Here is a 16,279-nt window from a genome sequence, read left to right on the forward strand (position 1 = left end):
CATTTTGTTCAATTAGTCAAACTCTGTCGCTATTATTACCTATTTTGATCCTCAAATTGCCCTGATTTGGCCAGTGGGATCTCCTTCAAGTTAGTTCCTGCGTCCTGACATATTCCCATTATTCGATTCCCATCATCCTTACATTCTGGTGCAACAAGATGTTTCAAGCTTACCTGGAATTTTCCCTGCCCTTACTAAGGATCTTTAAAAGCTGCCAGCTAGCCCCTATGTTCCTCCGTCTCCTACCTGCAGGCGGAACCTTAGAGCGCCGGACCAACCGGGGAATCGCGCAGCGGACCAACCTTTTCCGGTTGCGGTCGGAAGTATCTCAGAGAGGGGCGGTTCTACGTCAGGTGATCGGCGTCCGCGTGGGAGGAGTCCGACGTCCGACTGGAGAGACTGACTGGGCGGACAGACTGGCGGAGCTGTCGAAGGACGGAGGCTGGATCTGCGTCGGCGACGTTAGCTGAGCAACGGCAGGTACATGAGGGGCTGGGGGCGATGGGGTGGGCAGGTAAGGGCCATGTAGGTTGAGTGGCGGGGGACCGGGTTCCTCCTTCACGGGGCCCACGGACTGCGACCCTTGAGTCCAGGGTCGCAGAAATCACACGCCCGGTTCTGCCCCGGTCTCTTTGCTTCAGAAAAAAGGTCGGGCTGGCGTTGTGGTCTTCCGTCCCGTGATTACAGTTAGGGGAAACTGAGGCCCCGAGAAGGGAAAAAGCTCCCCACGAGCTCTCCTGTTCAGGCAAGGACTCACTAACTCCTTCTGTCCCCCGCTTGAGGCCGCCTCTCCTGTGCTTTTAATGAGTTTACCCCGAGTGGAGAAGCCAAGGCCGGGAAGCTTGATAAACTTGAGAGTAAGCGCCCCAGGTTCGAGACTTCGCCACCAATTGTGCTTCTGGGTCAAATCCCATCCCTGTGCCGAGCCTCAGTTTCCTCATTTGTAAAACGGGGCACTGGTTCCCAAATTACCGTTCTCACACCATCTGCTTTGATATGCCCTGGGAATGTATACTTTACCATGGGGACTCGTTCTTAGAATCTGGATTGGAACCTGGGAAACAGGAGTTTTGAACGTTCACATCGGGGGTCCTATACATACTGATGTGTGAAGCCAACTGATCTCAAGTGCTTTCCTAGTTTGAGTACTAGATTTGCTTCAAGGAAGCTGGAGCCTATTCAGGATCTTTGAAAGAATTGGGATGTTTATTCCAGAAAAGAGCAAATGAAGGGAACTGTCTTTAAAAACTGAAAAAGTTGTTATGGTGAAGAGGGCTTCCACTTCATCTTTGGATTTGAAAGAAGGAGAAGTAGGACAAATAGGTGGATTCTACAGGAAGACAAGATTTTTATTTAATAGAAGAATTTAATGCTGATCAGAGCATGGAATTGCCTCCAAAGGTAGTGAACTCCCTGTTGAAGGAGGAATACAGTTTAGATGGTAGCCCTTTCCAACTTGAAAGAATCTGATTCTGAGTATTTTGAATCTTTCTGGTGTTGACCGACTTCTTTTTTCTGCCCCTTCTTGACACTTCCAGCCTATATCTTGTGGAAGTAAGGCCAGTGGGTCTGAATGTAATGTATCTTATGTAGTCTCTTCCTGGTTGTCCTGGGAACCATCTTTCTCAAGGACTTTGGAATGGCACACCTGATAAGGGCTCCTTAAAATGTTTGTTGAATGAATAACCAAGTAGGGCCCCTACCCCATCGGTTTGTAGCTTCTTTTCATACAGCAACTTAGAAATGCCTCTGAAGACTGAGTTTGATCAGAAGAAGCCAGTGAACTCCTTGGATCATAAAAGTGAGGGGTCTCAGTCAGGAGGGTTGTTCAGACCTTGAAGTTGTTCAGACTAGCCTTTCCTCCTTAGACATAAATCCCTCTTTAACCCTCTTTCCAGCACTGTGTTGTATAGATGATGTGTCTGTCATGGGAATTTTTATAATTCCATCCAACATTTAAAACCAGTCCTTGTATGGACTTGACTTGCCAGTTCATCCTCACAGGTAATCTTGAGATAGTGCTCCTAGCATATCTTTAGTTTTCTAGTCAAACATCAAAGCTTATTTTGTGATTTATAAACCCCAAGCAGATCGCTTTTTCAAAACCTGTTAGAATACTTACATTGTACCATGGAGCAAAGATTCCATATTATGACCGAATTCTACTGACGTGCTTCCTGACCCCCTATGCCCCCCCAAAAGGCTTCCTGTCTCTGTTTATCTTCCTGCCTTGTGTGTGTTTCCTAGGATTAAAGAAAAAAAAAATTGTGAAATGCTTATTTAGATATCATCCAGGTGCTTGGTAAAATAATTTTAACGTGGTGATGGTTTTTTAAAACTTCTCAATCTGAAAATTTCTTTTTGAAAAAGTATCAAATTGGCATTTACATAGTGTGTTTTTTCAAGCCACTGGTCTAAAGAGATGCCTCTGAAAAAAAGTATTATATGGTAATAATAAATTTGGAAAAAGTTTCATACCATTATCCCTTTTTGGAGCTTCTCAATGGATAGTATGACATTAAAGGCACTGAGACATCCTGCAATAAAGAAATACAGTATTCCTTCACTTATCACAGGTATTACATTCTAGACCCCCCGCCCCCACGAAGCAGGAACCTTACATTTATTCTACACTCTTAACCCTACATAACTTTAACAACATACGTATACAGTACAAGTACTGCAAAATTCCGCGATATAGTGAAAAATCCACAATAAATAATTAAATATAATATTTTTTTAAATCCTGCAATACAGTGAGGCCGCAATAAGTGAACCGCGATATAGAGAGGGACTACTGTATGCCTAGAGAGGACTTCCGGACAAGATGGTGGTATAGGTAGACTCACTTCACCTCCTCTCACAACCATAAGAAGGATTACATCTACCTCAAAACAAAAAAGAACCCTAAGTACCAGAAAATCGAACTGCACGGAAATCCAACAAAGATATAAAGAAATAATACCCATCTGGACAGCACCACAAGGTAGTGAAACAGGTTGCCCAGCGCTGATGAATACCTAAGGCTCTGCAGCAGGTGTGACAGCTCTGCCTAATACACGGGCAAACACAGGTGGCTGTCGAACTAAAGAAACAGAGAAGTATGGCCCCAAAGAGGGAGTACTAATAGATGAGGAGATAGCCAACCTAACAGACACAGAGTTCAAAACACTGGTGATAATGATGTTTGGAGAAATGATTGCGTATGGCAAATGCATAAGGGAAGGAGTGAAGGCTATACTAAGAAATGAAGAAAAATTCACACGAAACCAGTGGTGAAGGGAAGGAAGCTGGGGGTTCAAATCAATAATTTGGAACATAAGGAAGAAATAAACAGTCAACCAGTACGAAATGAAGAAACAAGAATTGAAAAAAAAAATGAGGAGAGGTTTAGGAACCTCTGGCACAACTTTAAACGTACCAACAACCAAATCATAGGGGTACCAGAAGGAGAAGAGGAAGAGCAAGAAATTGAAAACTTCCCAAATCTGGTGAAGGAAATAGACACCAAGTCCAGGAAGCACAGAAAGTCCCAAACAGGCTAGACCCAAGAGGACCACACCAAGACACATCATGATTACAACGCTGAAGGTTAAAGATAAAGAGAGAATCTTAAAAGCAGCAAGAGAAAAGAAGAGAGTTACCTACAAAGGAGTTTCCAAAATACTGTCAGCTGATTTTCAAAAGACTGCAGGCAAGAAGTATCCAATGTGATGAAAAGCAAAGACCTACAACCAAGATTACTCTCTCCAGCAAAACTATCATTTAGAATGGAAGGGCAAAAAAAGTGCTTCCCAAACAAGGGAAAGCTAAAGGAGTTCATCATCACCAAGCCCTTATTATATGAAATGTTAAAGGGACACATTTAAGAAAAAGAAGAATATCAAAACTATGAATGTTAAAGTGAAACAACTATCAACAAATGAATCTAAAAATACAAAAACAAACTAAGCAAACAACTAGAACAGGAACAGAACCATAGATATGGAGATCATAAGGAGGGTTATCAGTCAGAAGAGGGAAGGGGGAGAATGAAGGAAAACGTGCAGGGATCAAGAAGCATAACTGGCAGGTACAAAATAGACAGGGGGATGTTCAGAATAGTAATGTAAATGGAGAAGCCAAAGAACTTATATGCATGACTGATGGATTGACAGGGGGGATTAGTGGAGGGAAAGGAGGTACCAGGCAAAGGGCGGAGAGGGGGAAAATTGATACAACTATAAATGCATAATCAATAAAATACACTTAAAAAAAAAAACATGTCTAGCACTTAAAAAAAACTGAAATGCACATTAGCAAATTCTGACCAAGAGAAGTCTGCAGTCTATGGACTATGGTCCAACTTTGACCCCACTGCCTGTTTTTGCATGGCTAGAGAGCCGGGAATGTTTTGTTTTTTTTGCATTTTTAAATGATGGGAAATAAATCAAGAGAGAATAATATTTTGTGATATAGGAAAATCACATTCCACTGTCCTTAAGTAAGGTTTTTTTTTTTTTGGAGCACAGCGATACTTGTTAATTTATGTATTGTCTTGGGCAGCAGAATTGAATCATTGTCCCAAAGACCATATAGTCCACAAAGTCCAAAGTTTTTACTATATGGTGCTTTACAGAAAAACTTGCCAGCCCCTGACCTGCATCATATACACTTTAAAAATTTTTTATTTTGAAATAATTTTAGACTTGCAAAAAGAAAACACAGACTTCCTGTATACTCTTCACCTAGTTTTCCCTAGTGTTAACATTTCACATAATCATATTAAAATTATATAAGAAATTCAACATTAATATAATACTACTAACTAATCTGTAGACTTTATTCATATTTTGTCACTTGTCTCACTAATGTCCTTTTTCTGTTCTGGGATCCAGTCCAGTTTCCCACGTTGCACTTAGTTGTCAAGTCTCCTTAGTTTCTTTCAATCTGAGACTGTTCCTCAGTCTTTTTTGTCTTTTATGACTGTAAACTTTTGAAGAGGACTGGCTAATTGTTTTGTAGAACATCTCTCAATTTTTTTAGATAGAATTTACATATTATGAAATTCACCATTTTAAAGCATACAATTCAGTATTTTTTAGTATGTTCACAAAGTTGTGCAACTATCACCACTATCTTAATTCCAGAACCTTTTCATCACCCCCTAAAAGAAACTCTGTACACATTAGCAGTCATTCCCTGTTCTCCCTTCTTCCCATTCCCTAACAACCTATATGTTGTAGCATATATCAGTACTTTATTCTATTTCATGACTAAATAATACGCCATTGTAAGGATATACCGCATTTTATTTATCCATTCATCACTTGACGGACATTTGGGTTATTTACATCTTTTGGCAATCGTGAACAGTGCTGCTATGAAAATTCATGTAGAAGTTTGTGAACATATTTTCAGTTCTCTTGATATGTATCCCTAGGAGTGGAATTTCTGGGTCATACAGCAATTGCACATTTAACTTTTTGAGGGACCAATAAACTATTTTCCACAATTTCCATCTCCATTTGCAATATATGAGGCCTTTTTTCCTTTTTTCTACATCCTCTTCAACACTTGTTATGGTCCTTTATAAAAATTATTTTTGTATCCACTTTAGTAGACATGAATCAGCATCTCATTGTAGTTTTTATTTGCATCTTCCTATTGACTGATGATATTGAACACCTTTTCATGCTCATATTGGCCATCTGTATGTCCACCTTGGAGAGATATCTATTCACACCCTTTGCCCATTTTGTACTTGAATTATTTATCATCATGTACAGTTTGCATGTAAATATTCAAAGAGTTGCAGATCCCTTGATCTGAATGGAGTTGGATTTGGACATACTGAAGCACAGAGTAAGGTGTTCATTAGAAAATACTGACCATACAGAACTTGACTCAACCCCAACTCCTGCTGACCATGCAGTGCTGGGGTGGCCATGGTCAAGTGAAAAAGGTACTACAGCATCATCCAAGATGTGATAAGACCAAGAGGGGATCCTGCTGTTTAGGAGCTACTCTAGTGTTTGGTCAGAGCAGGGAGTAGAGGAGTCTGGGGTGGTTTGTAACATTTGGGACTGTGTTAACCTTGGGCAGAGCTTGTGGTATCAGAACTACCAGTGCACCCATGCCTCTCTTGACCTCAGCATTTACCTATAACCAGACCATCTTGAACACACACTTTAAAAAATCAAGAAAGAAAAGTAATTTTAACTGTGAAAGCAGTACGTGCTTATTTTTGACATTTTGGAAAATACAGAAAAGCTCTCTTCTTCACACACCCCAGTCACCTCTAGCTCCAGTATGTAAAGAGAACCTTTATTACAGTTGCTTTATTTCCTTCTTGTTTCTCCCCCACTGGGTTCATGTTTAATGGTTGGAATAATTTCTTTTTTTTTTTTTTAGTTAAATATCTTATTTATTCATTTTTAGGGAGAGGGAGAGGGAAAGGGTGGGAGAAAGAAAGGGCGAGAAACATCAATGTGTGATTGCCTCTTACACGCCCCCAACTGGGGACCCAGCCCGCAACCCAGGCATGTGTTCTTCCTGGGAATCGAACCAGTGACCCTTTGGTTTGTAGGTTAGCACTAAATCCACTGAGCCACACCACCCAGGGCAAGACTCCTTTCCTGACCAAATTTCTGTTAGGCTCCTCTGAGCTCTTTTCTCAACTAGAACTCGATCTTGGCCTTTCATGTCTTTCTTTGTTGAGCCCAGTTTTATCAATAATTCTGCTAAATCAGTTTGGAAGAAGCCCCTACTCTGCATATCTGATCAAATTGCTCATCCCCCACTCTTGACATCTAACTCTGTGTATCTAAGTTCTTGGCTTGTTTTTAGCAAGAATCCCTCTCTTGATATCTCCTCTTAGATTCCATTCACTGACTCCCTCACTCTGTTCTTCGGCTATAAATTCCCATTTGTCCTCGTTGTCTTTGGAGTTGAGCCTGATCTCTCTCCTTTATTCCAATAGTCTTTACCCCTATTGCGATAGTCATGAATAAAATGTCTTGTCATTTTAGGCAGTGTCTAGTAAATAATTTTTTAAAAATTTATTTATTTTTTCTATTACAGTTGTCCCACTTTTTCCCCCATCGCTTCCCCTGCACCCCGCCCACCCCTTCTCCCACAGTCCATCCCCACCCTGCTACCCCATTGTCAGTGTCCATGGGTCATTCACACTAGTTCCTTGACTAAACCCTTCCCCTTCTTTTCTTGCTTCTCCCCACTCCTTCACCCCCTCCCCCGTGGTCACTGTCAGTCTGGTCCTTGTTTACATGTCTCTGGTTCTATTTTGCTCGTTTGTTTGCGTTGTTCATTAGTGTCCTCTAGTAGGTGATATCATGAAATAATTTCACTTTACATAATTCTGTAGTGTGCTTTTTTCTGTTAACATTTTAATGTTTATATCTCCATATGCTTATTGGCCCTTCTTTTTTGGAAAGCTTTGACAATTTGGAACCAAAATGCCTCCATGTGCCATGGTACTGGGCCCAAAGCCAGACCCCAAGTCACAGGACAGAAGCTCCTTTGTTTGGGACCTCGCCCTAAGTATCTCTTCATCTGGCTGTTGATTTGTATCCTTTATAATAAGTGGTAATCTGATGAGTAAACGGTTTTCCTGAGTTCTTTGAGTCTGTCTAGCAAATTAATTAAATCCAAGGAAGTAGTGATTGGAACCTCTGGTTTATAGCCAGTCAGTCATTAGTACAGTTAACAACCTGGACTTGTGATTGGTGTTCTGAGTTGTAGGGGGTTGTTGGAACCTGCAGTCTATAGCTTGTTGGTCAAAAACACAGGCAGGAGCCCAAGGTGGCTTGTGGCAGGTGTCTGAAGTGTCAGGCTAGGAGGGCAGTCATGTAGAACTGAACCCTTAATCTGTGAAATCTGATGCTTGTTTCCAGGTAGTGTCAGGATTGAGATTAATTATTGGACACGCTGGTGATGTACAAAAATTAATTCTTGGTTCCCTACATTGGAATTGGGTCCAGGAACCCTATCAGTAGCTGTCCTAATGCATGTGAGGTGGTATCCTGTAGTTTTGATTAGCATTTCCTTAATAATTAGTGATGTTGAATAGCATCTTTTCATGTTATTTTTGCCATTCATATATCTATGGAGAAATGTGTATTCAAGTCCTTTGCCCATTTTTGAATCAGATTTTTGTTGTTGCTGAATTTTAGGAGTTCTCTATATATTCTGAAAATTGACCCATCAGATATATGAGTTGGAAATATCTTCTTCCATTCTGTGAGTTGTCTTTTTACTTTGTTGATAGTATCTTTTAATGCACAAAATTTTTCATTTTTCATGAAATCTAATTTGTCTATTTTTTTCTTTTGTTGCCAGTTCCTTTGGTGTCATATCCAAGAAATCATTGCCAGAAGTCCAGTTTTTAAAGTAGGGAAGAAGCCGTCCAGTGGCTCCTGGCTTAAAATTCTCAGGTGGCCCTAATTGCTATATTGCTCTCATAGTCCCTACTTCTGTCTTCTTCACATCAGCTGGAGGTGACATGGGCCTATCTCTTCATTTCATTTCATTGAGCAGTGGGAGCAAAGCACCAGCGTGGTGAATGCCCTTGTACCCCAGCTGGCTGCAGGACATGCAGAGATGAGAAGCAACAGGTTATGCCTGTCTCTTTGGAAGTGGCCTAGGGGACTGGCTGTCCATTCCACCCTGGAACCAGTCACCACATTCACTCCTGTCGTAGTCTCTGACTGTTTGATATCCACATTCCCAATTATTTCTCAGAACTACTTTGTGGTACAGGTATGGTGGGGGTGTTTTAGGTTGGACAGCTCTCTGAATATGGGAGTGGATCCTGGGCAAAAGCCCAGGAAAATTACTGTTGGAGATGCTTTTTTAAAAAATAGCAGTTAAATTCTGACTAGACTCCTTAAGGGCGGAGAAGCTTGTCTGATTTGTTTTCATCATTGGAATTCTTTAAATGTTTTCCAAACTGCACTAACAATTAATATTAGGTGGCTCTGAAAAGCCTGATTTTGATTTGTAAAAGTGAATATTAAAGATTATTGAAAATGGTATCATTATGGTTTTATTATTATTTTTTTTTAATCCTTCCCCAGGGATTTCTTAAAATTGATTTTAGAGAGAGGAAGAGAGACATCAATGTGTGAGAGAAACATCAGTTGATTGCCTCCCATGCATACCCCAACTGGGGATCTAACCTGCAACCTAGGTAGGTCCCCTGACCAGGAATTGAACCTGCAACTTTTTGGTGTACAGGGTGACGCTCCAACCAACTGAGCCACCCTGGTCAAGGCTTGGTTTCGTTATTATTTTAAGATTTTATTTGTTCTTAGAGAGAGGGGAAGGGAGGAGAAAGGGAGGGAAAGAAACATTGATGTGTGAGAGAAATATTGTATCCGTTGCCTCTCGCACACACCCTGACTGGGGACTGGGCCCTGGCTGTGAATCTAACCAGCAACCTTTTGCTTTGTGAGACAAAACCCAGCCAACTGAGCTACACCTGTCAGGGCGGTTTTATTATTTTTAACCATGATTGGTCTATATTGTATGTTCTCTCCTGATGATCTTCCTCGGGATATCCTATTGGAAAAAGTGAGGTCATTGTTTTGTCAAGTATATGCTGGATATTATTAAACTCTTAGAAAGTTTTCTCCTGAATTGGTTAAATCTTGTCCATGTTATTCATTTTCTTTTTATACTTTTAAGTTCAACCTCAGGTAAAATCTGAATTAATAAGATTTTATAGAATCTGAATTGATTAGGATTTACTGACTGTAAAAACAAAAGCAAAACTCTCACCTTGAAACTTTAAATTTATTGGGTGACATTGGTTAATAGGGTCATATAAGTTTCAAGTGTACATTTCTATGATACATGATCTGTGATATTCCATTGTGTTCCCGCCACCTAAAGTCACCATATATTTGGCCCCCTTTACCCTTCACTACCTCCCCACCCCCCGCCCTCTGGTAACTGCTATGTTGTCTGTCTATGAGTCATTTTGAAACTTTTCTGATAACGAAGGAATGGCAGACACCATTATCCCATTTGCAAGTAAAGACCTTTGCTTAGCAAATAGCAGAGCTGAGTATCACACTAGGTCTTCTGGTTCCAGATTGTTCCTTTCACTGTATTATACTTGAAATCCAGAGCCCTTAACTGGGATCTCTTCAGTATGAAGATCTTTTCTTTAATATTTTATCCAGTTATATGGGTTTGAATTGAAATTGACAGATCACCATCATTCATTCACGTACATTTATTGAACATTTACATTGCCAGGCACTGTGCTTATGATTCTAGGAGGTACCTAACTAGAGTAAGTTTAGTGAATAATTAATACTCTGTGTGGTACTCTGACTGGTGTGGCTCAGTTGGTTAGATGTCCTACAAAGCAAAGGGTCACTGGTTCAACTCCCAGTTGGGGCACATGCCCAGGTCATGGCATGTTCGAGGCAACCAATTAATGTTTCTCTCTCCCTCTTTCTCCCTCCCTTCCCTCTAAAATAAATAAATAAATACATACATACATAAATAAAATCTTAACCCTGAGTAACCCTGTTTTTTTTTTTTTTTTCATTCAAGTTTGGGGCAATACTTACTTAAAATTTTTTTCCCTACAATAATTATGTAACATTTCCAGTTCTGGAAAAGCGTCACTGAAGAATGTCTTGTTCTTTTAGGATACTGAGTTCCACAGTTTGGTTAAATTTAATAATATTGAATTGTGTAGTTCTGAGTACTCCAGGGCATCAGATCCATCAACCCACACACATTTATGAGGTGTTCCGGAAGTACCTGCCCCTGTGTTGAGTAAAGCACCTGGAAGCTGGGTCCAAGTTTGAGGAGACAGACACATGAACAGGTCACTGAAGTACTACTGTCTGTTAAACACATTGGCTTGGGAGTTGGGAAGCTTTGCCTCTGACTGGCCAATGACCTAACAACTCTGAGCCAGCGGATGCTAACGATAGTATAGTGTGTTTACCTCAAAGGCCTGCTGTGAAGATTAAATGAAATAATTCATGTAATGAGTTGAGCAAAGTGTTTATGTTATTCATAGTGATAATAAAGAGAACAGGTGCCTCCTGATTTTAGCACTTTTGGGGAAAATCTGAGTTGGCCTGGCTCAAATGAAGTACGCCCCATTCCTGATTTCCTCATACGCAGTTCTGATGTCTCACCTATATGCCTTCAAGGAAGGGTGCTCATTCAGAAAGGGAAGTCGTGACTCATTCACTCAGCAGATTAACCAAGTACCTGCTGATTGCATTGCTCTGTGGGGAATATAAAGAAACAGTCTCTGTCCCCCTTTAGACTGAATCCTTTATCTCTGTATCCTGATTGCTTGGCTAATAGGGTCTTGAATAAATCTTTGAAGGGAGGAGAGGGGTTGGCTGAACAGATAGGGAGATTAGGTAGTACCAGAGTAAGGGACCAGTATAGCCCCAAGGAAAAGAGGCCAGACTTCTCAGCCTGTCCTGCTCTTCTGGACCTGAAAGGCCATTCATGCCCTTGGTCTTATATGAGGGCCAGGCCTTTTTGAGCTACCTTTGGGACCTAAACTCCATTTAGACTATAATTTTAGAGCCTCATTTCTGTGTGTTCCAAGTTCCAATCAACTTACTCAGATTTCTTCCCACTCCAACCTTCTTTGAGTGTGATGTAGACATTCTTGGAATGCAGGTCCCATCTCTGCCACATGTGGTCCAACGGCAGCCTATTGAGCAGCGCAGACATGCTCAGACTCACCACAGTTCTTGGCATGTATGGACAAGCATATGCTCAACAGAACAAGACTTCCGCTGGGTCCCCTCTCGGATCATGCCAGCTGTTTATCACCCAACTAGGATTAACATTTCTAGATGCCTCTATACACCCTGATCCAGGAATTTTTAAGGAGGCAGCGAAGGCAGCATATGAATATCTGCTGTACACTAGAACCTGAAGATTTCTTCATGAGATCAAGTTCCCTGGTGGTTCCTACAGGGATGAGCATCTCTTACATTCTCTCCCAATTCCTGCGAGGTGGGTCTGGTCAGCTCTGGGAATAACAGGAGTGAGGATGTTGGGTCACTTCACTAGTCTGCTTTAGCTTCTAGTCTCTGTGTTCCTATGGGATCACTAAGCATTGCAAATCTGCCTTAGTCCTGCACCACATGTGCCACCCTGGACATCCCAAATTTAGAAATGTTTTTCGAAACTAAGTGTGAACTTGGTAAGCTCTGTCCTGGATGAACCAAGTGCTGGGTGGTGTGAGATCTTGTCCCTCATGTTCCATCTTTTTCTGACCTCTTCATAGTCCCTAAGCACTGTAGTTAAGAGGTCCTGTATTCTGAAGCACAGACCCTGAGTTTACTGTCTCTCCCAAACTCTGTACTATATTGCTTTGTGCTTTTGGTAGTGTTATCCCCTGTTTGAGAGCTGGATTTCCAAAACTGCATCTGGAGTGGAAAATGGGGAACACTTATTTAAAGATAGATTATTGGCCCCTATACAGATCCAGATTCTGTTTAAATCTCTGAGGGGACCTAGGAACCAGATCTCTGAGAAGATGCCTTGTTTAGGAAAATCAGGCAAGTTTGATGGAGCCCCCTACTAAGACTTCTTATAATCATCCATGTGTCTTTCTTAGCTCCTGTTCTAGACTCCAGAGCTTCAACTTGGCTTTTTCTTTGTGACCCACCCCGACTCCACCCCTGACCTTGAAAGTGGTTGGTACTAGAGTTCCATTGATAGAATGCATAAATAGATGAGTGATTTGCTGCACTCACTTCAAAGAACACAACTTACAGCATTGCATGAGTTTGAGGGAAAACAAAAAACCAGGTATTTAATTTTGTAAAGCTGCATATTAAAGGGTAACATGTAAGAATAAAAAGCATGCTGATGCTATGTTGGAAAGTCTGAATTTGGCACTGTATGATGGCCTGGCCTTGGACAAATCCTCTAGCCTCCCTGGGCTAATGTTCTTCTCTATAAAATGGAGTGAAGGTCAGCAGTGGTAATAGATGTGAGTGTATTTTTAAAGCGAGAAAGTGGATTCAAATCAGGAGTGAAGAATGGTCAGGATTGGGCCAGGGGCACAGCAAGGTCACTATGTGGTTAGGTCCAAGTCTGTAGGCTCTACAGGGACCAGGAAATAGCTAGTAGGATGGCAGCTCAGGCATGCTTCCTCTTTTACTCTGTCTACTTCCTAAGCTGACCAGGGCCATCCGTCATCTGAGCCACTGTCCTAGTCCTGCTGGGCCCATTAGGCTGTGGCCAAATTTTTATGTTCCACAGGTGCTCAGTGGACACTCCCCAGGGAAGGCTGCTCATTTCTCCCATGCTGTTCTGGTGTGGTGAGGTTCCTATGGTTGAGAGTAGGGAGGAGTTGAGAGGAGGCTCTAGGGGTGGGTGAGCAGGTGGCTTGGGAGCTGACCAAGACTAGTCATGCATGCCTACACACACTCAACAAATATTTGAATGCCTGCCGGGATGAGACTACAACCTAGGTAGGGACCATGTGGTCAGTTACTAAGTAAAATTAGAATGAGAGTGATGCGAGCTGGCTAGAGTTGGAACGTGCAGGCTTGTCCCAATGCCTGGCCTGCTGCAAGGCTGCTACTCCCTGCAAACTCTGAGCTGATCTGTTACTATTCCCACCTGATACCTACCTTAACCCTGACTGCCGCCTTATGCCTGTTGTAGGAGTATACACCATAAAGAGCTTTGTTGGGTCCAGGGAGTGGAGAGGGCAGTAGATCAGGGTAAGTGGCATGTATGTGCATCTCCCCAGCAGCAACAGCCCCCTCCCATCTTGGTGTGCTCTCCAAGTTACTGTGTTATTTTGTAAGGCTACCTTAGCAGCCCTGTAGGAGTCATGACACCTTCCCTTCTCAGGTGAGAAAACTACTCAGCCTCATGGCTAGTCAATGGTGGAGCCAGGACTTGAAGTCAGAGCTTTTCAGGATTGGGGAAAATTTTTCTCTCTCTCTCTGTCTTTTAACTTTATTTATTTATTTTTAGAGAGAGGGGAAGGGAGAGAGAAAGAGAGGGAGAGAAACCTGGATCAGTTGCCTCTCATATGCACCCTGATCAGGACTGAACCCGCAACCTAGGCATGTGCCCTGAGCAGGAATCAAACCTGTGAGCTTTCACTTTTCTGGATGATGATCAACCAACTGCATCATACCAATCGGGGCTTTTTCTTTTCTTTCATCCTCACTCGAGGACATTCTTTCACTGCTTTTAGAGAGGAGAGAGAGGAAGACCGTGTCACACGAGCCAGGGCACATTGGGGAACTTTTTAAAACATGTACTCTTTTGTCTGATTTCAAAATACAGTAGTCCCTCTATCGCGGTTCACTTATCGTGGCCTCACTGTATCACGGGATTTTTAAAAATATTATATTTAATTATTTATTGCAGATTTTTCGCTATATCGCAGGATTTTGTGGTACTGTATACGTATGTTGTTGAAGTTACATAGGTTTAAGAGTGTAGAATATGTTGAAGAACATAAGTAGTGTTTATAAAAGTGTGGAAAAGGTTAATAAGGGTGTGGGAAAAGTTAAGGGACTGGGAACAGTTTATAAGTGTGGGGGAAGGGATTATAAAGCCTTAAAATATATATAAATACTAAAATAAATGTATAAGTGGGGAGAACTTATAAAGTGTAAGTCACTACCTCTAAACTCCCACCAGTACCAAGATAACCACTATTAACAGTTTGGTATGTTCTTCCACATTTTTAAAGACACTTACTAATATCTATATTTATTATTATTGTAATAGATGTAATAATATACATACATTTTACAGTTCCCTTTTTAAAAAATTTACTGTAACTTTCCACACTGCTCAGAGGGATGCAGTTACTTGGTTCCCAAGTAACTTAAAGGAAAATTTTCACAATGTCTGGAGCCCTTGATGTCCTCAATTCCTTGCAACAAGGGTACCAACCTTGACTTCCAAATGGAACAGTACATTTACAAAGGGAAAAGTGATGGCATCTGCATCATAAATCTGAAGAGTACCTAGGAGAAGCTTCTGCTAACCGCTTGTGCCATTGTTGCCACTGAAAACCCTGCTGGTGTCAATATCATACCCTCCAGGAACTCTGGCCAGTGAGCTGTGCTGAAGTTTGCTGCTGCCCCTGGAGCCACTCCCATTGCTGTCCACTTTACTCCTAGAATCTTCACTAACCAGATCCAGGCAGTATTCTGGGAGCCGAGACTTCTGGTGGTTGCTGATCCCAGGGCTGACCACGAGCCTCTCACAGAGGCATCTTATGTTAACCTACCTACCATTGTGTGTACCACAGACTCCTCTGCACAATGTGGACATTGCCGTCCCTGGCAACAAGGGGGCTCACTCAGTGGGTCTGATGTGGTGGGTGCTGGCCCAGGAAGTACTGCACTTGCTTGGCACCATCTCCCATGAACACTCATGGGAGGTCATGCCTGATCTCTACTTCAGAGATCCTGAAGAGATTGAGAAGGAAGAGCAGACTGCCCAAAAGGCTGTGTGACCAAGGAGAAATTTCAGGGTGAATGGACTACTCTAGCTCCCGAGTTCATTGCTGCTCAGCCTGAGGTCGTTGACTGGTCTGAAGGTGCAGATACCCTCAGTGTCTATTCAGCAGTTTTCTACTGAAGTCTGGTCTGTAGCCCCCACTTCTCAGGCCACTGAATGGGCAGGAATAACCACTGAGTGGTCTTAAGCTGATCTTCCACAAACTTAACAGAATGGAAATAAGGTTGACAGAAAAGAAACAGTTAAAGAAAAAGTTATTGTAAAAGTAATACCTACTTGCCATAAAACATTAAAATAGGATATGAATATAAAATTCATGGGAAGGTGGGAATTGGGACTATATTTAAACAATATAATAAAATAAAAAATGAAAAAAAATTCAAAGTGCCCCAGCCCTTATAATCCCAGAAATAATTGTTGATAGTTTAGTGTGTGCTTTCCAGGCATTTTCTTTGCATGTATGTATATATGTGCTCATTTATATACTTTGTTTTTACCCATTCATACTTATACTTTTGCAACCTGACCTTTTAAAAAATATCTTTTGTTATGGAAATTTACATACACATACAAAAATAAACTAATACAGTGAATTACCATCCATCTTCCACTCCAATAACCATCAGCTTTTCATTTTTTTCTCTCTATTTTCTCTTTGCCCCTGGAGTATTTTAAACCAAATCACAAACATCTTATCATTCCTTCATTTATACTTAAGTATGTATTTGTAGAAGTAGAGAATTTTTCAAAAACATTACACAATAGCATTATCACATACAAC

The 16,279-nt window shown here is 41.4% G+C and overlaps 1 protein-coding gene and 1 pseudogene across 1 annotated transcript in view; both read left to right on the forward strand.

The window, feature by feature from the left end:
- The first annotated feature begins 367 nt into the window (after positions 1-367).
- The window catches only part of RNF185 (ring finger protein 185), a 32,897-nt gene continuing 16,985 nt past the window's right edge, over positions 368-16,279 (forward strand). Inside the window, exon 1 of the mRNA XM_090292020.1 lies at positions 368-480. The gene's annotated coding sequence lies outside the window, so the exon portion shown is untranslated. The remainder of the gene's footprint in view (positions 481-16,279) is intronic.
- LOC149997045 (small ribosomal subunit protein uS2 pseudogene) lies at positions 14,817-15,828 on the forward strand (annotated as a pseudogene).

Source organism: Furipterus horrens, unplaced genomic scaffold (assembly GCF_987537825.1).
Source record: "Furipterus horrens unplaced genomic scaffold, mFurHor1.1.pri manual_scaffold_11, whole genome shotgun sequence".
NCBI classification, from domain to species: domain Eukaryota; kingdom Metazoa; phylum Chordata; class Mammalia; order Chiroptera; family Furipteridae; genus Furipterus; species Furipterus horrens.